Below are 7,640 nucleotides of genomic sequence, written 5' to 3'. Positions count from 1 at the left end.
ATGATGTTGACAATGGCCAGGCCAAGCTGAAAAACTTACCACATAACATGTCACCCAATGCAATGTCTGCCACACTTGGATATCATCCCACATAGACATCCATACAACATTTCCCCTTATCCTGTCTAACTCCAGCACATGGCTCCAAGGGCACATCATAATAACCACTTCAACTGAGTCAGCAATTCAGGAAGAAACAAATACAACTGTACTCACACATCGCTAACTATACAATAACATCAAATTGTTGGAAAAGTAAAGGACCAATGTCTTCAAAACTGAGAAAAAATGTATTCAATGGATGACAAAACAAAGGCAAATGGCCAGTAGATTTTGTTATTCATGCATAGCCAGCACAAGGCTGTGACACAAAACTTGCTTTTATGGACACTGTCAAGTGATCTTCTCACAAAGGGGCATCCATTGGGCATATCAGGTACCTCGAAGATGGTACATGGGAAGGAGGGGCAGAGGTTTAGGGAGGGGTGGGTTTGCCCTTTGCAGGGTGCTTCTTGGGTTTGGGGGGTTCTGGGGTGGGTTTAGCTTTAGGAGTTTTTTTTCTTTTTTGGGCTGGGCTCAGGGGGATGGGGAGGCTGTTTTTATGGGTGGAGTTGGAAGTGGAAGAGATAGGTTTGGGTGTGGGAGGAGTTTTTGGGACTTTGGGACAAGGATCAGCTTTCACAGAGGTAAGGGCAAAAGCAAACAAGTGAGATTCATGTGGAAAACAGGTAGGGTGTTGGGGATGGATTTTGGTTTGCGAGGAAGAGGACGTGGAAGTGGAAGCTAGGTCTGCTGTCTGCAATGGATATTGTGTTGGTGTTTGTTATGTGCATGACTGTGCAAGTTTGCGTTTTTGGGTGGGAGTGATGTGGATGTGCTGGGTGTTGTGCAGGGGTCAGTGCATGTTGCAGTGATATCTTTGGGTATGGTTGTGTCTGTTTGAGGGTTCTGTGATGTTGTGGTGGTGTCTGCGTATATGCTGGGTGCTGAGGAGGGCTCTGTGGGTGCGGTGTCTGTTGGTATGGTAGTGTCTATGGAGGGGTCAGTGAGTGTTGAAATAGTGTCTGTGGGCATGCGTGTGTCTGTGGAGGGGTATGTATGTGTTGCTGTGGTGTTTGGGGAGAACTGAGGGTGGTACGGAGAGTGAGTATCTGCTGTGTGCATGCATGTTCGTGTTTTTCAGATGCCTTCTGTTTGTGTGTGGTGCCTGTGTGTGATTACGTGTATGCATGCTTAGGTGTGCGTGTGCTTGGGATAGGAAGGGTAATAGGGAATGTGGCTGGGGAAGGGGTGGAAGTTTGGGATGGGTGGAGGGCTGGCATGAGGAAGAAGGCCAAAGCCTGAAAAGATATCTGTCGGGCAAACATGGCAGTGTGAATGCCTTCCAGGTAGGAAACCACCTGGTTCAGCTTGCTGCTCTGCTCCTGGAGGGGATTCAGCACTGCAGTCTGACTCACAGAGATGCTCCTCAGGAGGTCAATAGCCTACTTATTCAAAGCAGCAGGATTAACAGGAGCTAAGGTGCCCAGAATGAAGGCAACCTCTTCCCTCTTAAGGGAGAGGGAATTGCCAACTCGTGGGGGGGACAATAGCGAGGATGGCGATGGAACTGGAGGTGGCAGACAAGGATGAAGGTAGAACTTATCCTGTTGAGTCTGCCACCACTCAGAAGTGTCCACTGGAGGATGATTCAGAAGATGACAAGCTTGAGCTGATGTCCTCTGGGGCACTCCTCACACCCTCTTTGTCACTGGGTCCCTTTGTGTCTGACGACTCACATCCAGAACCATTGTGACCAGCTGTGTCTCCACCAACATTGGTTCCTTCTCCTCCGCTTGCACTGGATGTATCTGAAATGACATGTAACATGGGTTTATTGCAATTGCGTTTCCACACCTAACCATCACAAATCCACTGAAACATTGGAGAAGTACACATATCACACCAGCTTCATGGTTCACTCCATAAGCTTAAAATTTAGCATGAGCATGCATGTTGCATGATCTGCAAACAGTTGGGTCCACTCTTGTCATAACCCAAGACAGGCCCAAATTAATTGATGGAATTCTCTATACTCCATCCTCATGTCCATACTAAGACAGTTGATCACCTTGAATACTTTGGCACCTGTTGCATACCATTGTAAAAAGATGTAACCAAATAGGATGGATGCAACTATGAAATTTAGACAATGCTCACACAAAGCCAGATGCAAATAAATCTAACTATTACTCTTAACACATCATGATGTCATGAAGGACAATTTTAACATCAAGGTGCCATCAATTACTGTTGTTGCAGATATCATGTCACATGCAAAAGCTCATTGGTCACTGATGAAACTTTGCACTCCAAATTACATCATATGTCCACTACCTAAAAGGTCAGATTACAGCAGTACACATGTAGTTGAGCTATGTATCACATTTTGCAGATAGAATTCCATGTACACATTGAGGTTCAAACATTTGGGAGAAAGTAATTCTGATTTTATACAACACAACACTCCATATAGCTATATGAACATCCCCAATCCTGCTTGGTACAGGTGATGACACCTGTCATAGATTATATATCCACAAGTGAATACATCTTTGATGGTTTTGGGTGTCCATGAAAATCTATGACCTGAAGATTTAGGAACACTAGAGTCCTAATGGGCAGACACATCACACCACTCTTTAGTATTGAATACTTAGATTGCCTTGTGAGGATCGGTGTAGACACTCACATATGTTCCCCGGAGTTCTACATCTCACTCACTGAAGCATGTCACCTGTCAGTGAATGAGTGTATTGAAACATTATTGCAGATGAACTATCAACTGGCAAATGCACTACTGCTGATGACATCAGCAATGTCTGCACTCCATTTTCAGTGTATAACCAGCACTGACCAATGGGAACTGTTGTACAGTCACTGCATGCACTGTGAACTAAATGGCATGTCACATGCAATAGGGCCACCATCAATTGGGAGACAGTAGTGAGGGTATATCAGTTCTCACGCAAGCAAGACCAGCTGCCAGTGTGCTACCATTGTTACCCAGTTTCACTGGGAATATGAGATGAGTACTCAGTCAGTCAGAATATCTTTATTCGACTTATTAAAGTCATACAAAGAAGAGAAAAAAAGTTAAAAACATTTCATACAATTTTTCTTCGTTAAGAACAATAATATAAATAGACATTTTAAAAGGTGTTTACAAACAGTTAAAAAAGTATTACATTCATAAAATGAGTATAAGTAATGAAGCATTTACTTTAGGGCGAAGTTTGGCAGACAGCTTTCACCCTTGAGGCGGCTACCAGAAAATTAGCTATGCAAAAAGTAATGTGGGGATTAGGCAATAATTGTAAAAAGAGCAGGGCCGGTCTCACTTGAGTAGAACCAGCCTCTTTAAGAACAGGGTACAGATATTTTTTTCTCTGCTCTAAGTACAACCCACAAAACATGACAAAATGCATTGTGCCTTGCACAGAGAACTGGTCGCATCTACAGGGAGAAGCTAATTCGGGCTTCTGCCAATTTTTAAAAGAACCTAAATAAAAGTGTAACAAATTAAATCTAAACTTAGTTAAAAGAAACCAGTGAAAAGGGATTGTAACAAATCCAAGATAAGGTGCAAGTGAAGATGAGCTAACCAGTAGGCAATGTTCCCTTACTGATGGTTTCTCCAATTCGCGTTCTTCACGACATGCTTCCTTCCTTCCCCTGAAAGATTTTTTTATAAAATCGATGTCATGCGTCTTAATATTCTCAGGGGAGGAAAAAAGCTCCGGTCTTCCCAGCTCTGAGAATGCTTTAGCCAAATAGGCCAGCCATGGGATCTTGTTAGAATTGTCCAAAGACAGAACGTCAAACATAATTTTATGGTTTAGAGGAAGATCTTCGTTCATCCACATTTTCAGCCAGAAGATCAAAGGGGCCATGCTCAACGTGTCTGACAAAAAATGTAGGCCCACTTCTTTGTGAATAGAATAGGTTGGGGTTGACTGTGGTACAGAAAGCAAGGTTCTAATGAATATATTCTCTGCTCTCTGAATTAGATCCAAATTTACATACCCCCACAAAGCGTAACCATATAACGCAATGGCCACAGATTTGCTCTTGTAGATTTTTAACAGAGCTTCCATAGGCCTAGCCCCTAGCTTACCAGCAAAGCCCAAGAGTGCTGATGATGATCTAATTACAGCCAATCTATTTGCTCTTATCTGTGGGCCCCAGGTCCCTTTCTGATCAAACAGTACGCCTAGGTAGGGGAATGTAGATACCTTAGAAACAATATCCCCCCTGCAAAAAAATGTTTTATGTCTCTTCTTGCTGCACTCACGCCCCAACACCATTGTATGTGACTTGGTCACATTTACCTTAAGATCCAATCGCTCCATAAATGAACCGAAGGCATCTAAAAGGTGCTGGAGGCCAACACCCGTACGAGCGATTAGTACGGCGTCATCCGCATACAGAAGTGCCGGGATTTTATCAGCTCCTGCATGCGGGACGTCGGCTTCCTGCTCCCCTAGGTGTGCGCCCAGACCATTAATATAGATGGTGAAGAGCAAGGGGGCTAGTATACAGCCTTGCCGTACCCCCTTTAGGGATTTAAAAAGGGGAGTACGTCTACCATCATTCGTTACGCGTACAGCTGCAAAGAGCTCCTGGTGCAGAGTGGCCATGAACGAGACCAAAGCCTCATCAATGCCCATCTCCAATAAGATGGGCCACAGCTTTGACCTATTGACCAAGTCAAAAGCAGAGGAGAGATCCATAAATGCAAGGAACACGGACCCCTCCTTGGCCACAGTATATTTGGAGATAAGCAAGTAAAGATTAACGCACTGTTCAAAGGTCCCTTTTCTTTCTCTGAAACCATATTGTATTTCGGACAACCCGCCACAGCTCTCAACATTTTCCCTCAATCTAGATAGAAGGACTCTACCTAAGATTTTTACAGATGAGTCCAAGAGGGATATAGGCCTATAACAGGCAGGATCATCCCGCTGGCCTTTATTTTTAAAAATAGGGACGATAGTAGATGTACCCCATGAGGCAGGTACTGGGTTGCCATTAACTGCGCTAAACACGTTTGCCAATACCTCTGCCCACAGTTTTGGTGAGTATATAAAAAAGTCAGCGGGGACACCATCAGGGCCGGGTGCCTTATGCTTTGTGGTCGCCAGGATAGCTTTTTCCACTTCTTGGTGGTTAAAAAAAATGGGACGAGCAGCTACAATGACCGACGGGACACCTTTGGTTTCTTCATCATCATCTCCGTAAACTTTTTTAAAATGAGACAGCCATTTTTCATCGGAGATAACGCAGTCCATGGGTTCATTATTATCGTCTGGGAATAGTGGCTGTTTGATAATCTCCCAAAATTTTTTGCTGTCCTTCAACATTGCCGCTGAAAGGAGATTTTCCCACGTTTCGCGTTTGATGGTGTCCTTTCGTTTCTTTATGGCAGCTTGTAGATTTTCCTTAATCTGGTAATATCATCTTTTACCCTAGAAGTGTTTTTTAGAGCTGCCAGCAATGATCTGTGAGCTTTAGAGCATGCTGAGTCAAACCAGCGCTTGTCTCCTGGGGTTCCTTTTTTTGACTTAACTAAGAGATCTTGTGACACCAGGCCACATATTACCTCGAATGCCTCTACGATTTCTTTGCCCAACCCACAAGCATGTTTACAAATCTCAACCTTATCCTTGATCTTAGGAAAAAAAAAATCGTAAAATTTTTCCGGGATCACTTTAGACCATTTCACTCGCCTATCTTGGTCAGTAGACTTCAATGGGTGGGCGAGCTTTACTGTTGTTGGGGATGTTCCCATATGGGCTCCCCACGCCACTTCGAGTACTACCGGGTTATGATCACTAAAGTGTGTTTGTACTGTGCGATAATCCGTGACCCGGTTTAAAATACCTTGTGAGACAAAGATGTAGTCTATTATTGTGCCTTGATGGGCACCAATAAAAGTTGGCAGTCTCGGGCCGCCATCTGGTTCATGCAAGTCGAAGTTAGCAAGAAGTTCTTCTAGCTCCTCCCCCTCAGTGGAGTGTTCAAAGTGGGATCCCTCTAGTCCTTCATCCCCATCATCACTACTTCCCCTACAGGCTAAATTACACGGGTGAATATTAAAATCGCCTAATAAAATATACTCGTAGTCGTACTTGATATTCTGGCTTACTAATTTTAAAATACTATCTAGGTTAGTGACATTACAACCTCTATGATCACTGTTCCCAGAATTATAAAAATGTATGTATATAATCCTGCTACTGTTGTTAGTCGCTCTTTCTACCATTAAGATATTATGGGAATCGGTGCTAATCTGCCTACAGCTTCCCTTCAAATCTAAAGAAAACAAGAGTACAAGGCCTCCCTTGGCTCTCCCCATACGACTGGGAACTGCTGGTTTGGTAAAGCTAGTAAACCCATCCCACCAAAGGTTGGCGGATGTGTCCCAGGTTTCCTGGAGAGTAATAATATGGTGGCCTAAAACAAAGCTTGACCATGCCTTGTCCTGTCGTTTGGCATTTAAACCCGCTATGTTCCAGCTTATCATCTTGCAAGAATCTGTAGATTTCTTAGATTCTGGGTGCCGCACCAGTGCCCCTTCAGATACTCGTACCAATTGGGTCCCCTCAATAATTCCCACTTTCAGAGGGCTCTGTGAATTATCACTAACAAGGCCCCGGTTTGCACTGTGCTCAGGCAGATTTATTGTGGGAAGATGATCACTCTTTAATATAACTTGGCCTTATTGCACTATCTGATAGCTGGGCTCGCTAAGGTCTAGACCATTAATATGTTGTCCACTCTTGGCTGATGGCGCATTAAAAACATCTTTTGCCAGATCAGTGTCCTCCATAAGTCAGTCGCAGTCATTTAAATTCGATAGAACTCCATACCTATTCCCCATTCCCAATCCCCTGTCAAAAGGGGTAGCTACCTGGCCCCATCCACTGGCTATCATATTCCACATGGGTCGTGGGGTATTTGGGCGCATCAAAGGCTGTTCATTTCCCATCCGGGATATAAACCCATTTCCCTGCCCTCTGTGGTCATAACCCGGGGTACCTAGTCCCCATCCATTTATAGTGGGCCCATTTAACATTGGTGTTCTGGCTGGTGGCTCAGTCGAATAGTTATATTTTCCCATCCCGCGACTAATCATAGGATAAGAACAATCATTGTTATATCTGGGTCTGATTTCCCCTCCCCAGCTAGTGGCTTTTGTATATCTCCTAGGTTTAGGGATATTGGGGAAGGTAGCAATCTGGATCTCACTATAGAAAAATTTCAGGGTAAGGGGGATTATAGAGCCACTTCGTCGTTGAGGGGGAAAAATGTTAGACAAGATATTTGGGAGTACATCTGCATTAGCGAAGTTTAATATCACACAATCCCCCTTAAACTTTTTTGGCTTGTTCCCAATCCATGGTACCCTCCTTGTCATTACAATCTCCCCTGCTAATTGATCAAGCCCTTGGTATGCCATACGCATATTGTTAGTGAGCCAGTGTAAGGCTTTATCCTTTAGACCCTGATTAGATTCTGTTTTGTCATGTGATATAACAGGAACATTTGCCAGTACGAGTACTACTGGTGAGGCTTCCATGATAAATTGTGATGAGTCA

General features: G+C 43.9%; 1 long non-coding RNA gene across 1 annotated transcript in view; it reads right to left on the bottom strand.

Annotated features, from left to right (window-relative positions):
* Positions 1-308: 308 nt before the first annotated feature.
* LOC144825005 (uncharacterized) overlaps positions 309-7,640 on the bottom strand; it is an 83,790-nt gene continuing 76,458 nt past the window's right edge. Inside the window, exon 4 of the long non-coding RNA XR_013609235.1 lies at positions 309-1,850. This is a non-coding gene — a long non-coding RNA (uncharacterized LOC144825005). The remainder of the gene's footprint in view (positions 1,851-7,640) is intronic.

This window comes from Lissotriton helveticus, chromosome 3_1, assembly GCF_964261635.1.
Source record: "Lissotriton helveticus chromosome 3_1, aLisHel1.1, whole genome shotgun sequence".
In the NCBI taxonomy this organism is placed as follows: domain Eukaryota; kingdom Metazoa; phylum Chordata; class Amphibia; order Caudata; family Salamandridae; genus Lissotriton; species Lissotriton helveticus.
The sequence above is the reverse complement of the archived record's forward strand: the minus strand, read 5'-3'. Positions and strand labels throughout refer to the sequence as shown.